This window comes from Myotis brandtii, unplaced genomic scaffold, assembly GCF_000412655.1.
Source record: "Myotis brandtii unplaced genomic scaffold, ASM41265v1 scaffold369, whole genome shotgun sequence".
NCBI lineage: Eukaryota > Metazoa > Chordata > Mammalia > Chiroptera > Vespertilionidae > Myotis > Myotis brandtii.
In genome coordinates, this window is record NW_005364180.1 from 635,264 (window position 1) to 636,173 (window position 910).

Sequence of the window (910 nt, forward strand, 5' to 3'; positions counted from 1 at the left end):
CTCTGTGACCAATCCACCACACTTCCCCCTCCAAGAGGACCCTGGGGAGGGGGGCAGGGAGGGAGGGAGGGAGAGGCCTCAGCCAGCGGTGCTTTGTGCCAAGACAGCACCTCTGGACTCGCTCACTCAGCAAAAGCTGGCGGCTCCTGAGCCAGCAGCTTCTGAGCGGCCGCGGCTGGGCTGAGGGTGGGGGCTGGGCCAGGCCACGGCTCACAGTGCGGAAGTGGAGGGAGGGGGCTGGAGGGGCCCACACAGGAGGGAGGAAAGACAAGGCCAAAGAGTCAGTGAGATTTGGGATTGCTGCAGGGGACGCGTGAAAGGCAAGGCCGGGGACTGGCCGCCTCCTCGTCCTCCGGACCCTGGGACCGTCACCAAGCAGCCCCGCAGCCTCAGTTTCCCCGAGGGACACACAGAGGGACTGGCACCCAGGGATCCTGACCCTTCACATGGCCCTGTCCAGCCAGCCCGCCCTCTGCTTTGGAACCGGCCCAGCCTGGAGGTCTCGGGCTGGTCCTGCTGGCGGGGACACGGGCCCTGAGTGGAGCGGAGCACACCGTCGCTCCCTCAGCAGCGTGCACGCCAGACGGGATCTTCCCACTTCCCTAGCTGGGAAAGGGTCTCATTGGAAGGGGGTCCCCGGGGCCTGCGGGCTGTGGCAGTGCCAGGGGGGCCCTGGCCTGCAGCCGGCGTCCCGGGACTTACACTCGCTAGACTCGCCCAGGGGTGCTCTGCCCACCCATCTCCTTCCAAACTCTCAACACAGCGTGGCCCTGTCCCCGTCCTCCAGACGAGGGCAGAGTCTCAGCGAGTGACAAGGCCCGGCCAGGCCACAGAGCGAGCTGGTCGGGGGCAGAGCTGGGACAGCTGGCCACGTCCTCAGCCCAGGCCCAGCGCCCGCAGCGGGTGGGGT

The 910-nt window shown here is 68.1% G+C and overlaps 1 protein-coding gene across 1 annotated transcript in view; it reads right to left on the minus strand.

Annotated features, from left to right (window-relative positions):
* The window catches only part of RAB3IL1 (RAB3A interacting protein (rabin3)-like 1), a 20,778-nt gene that overhangs the window by 10,523 nt on the left and 9,345 nt on the right, over positions 1 to 910 (minus strand). The gene's annotated exons all lie outside the window — the stretch shown is intronic.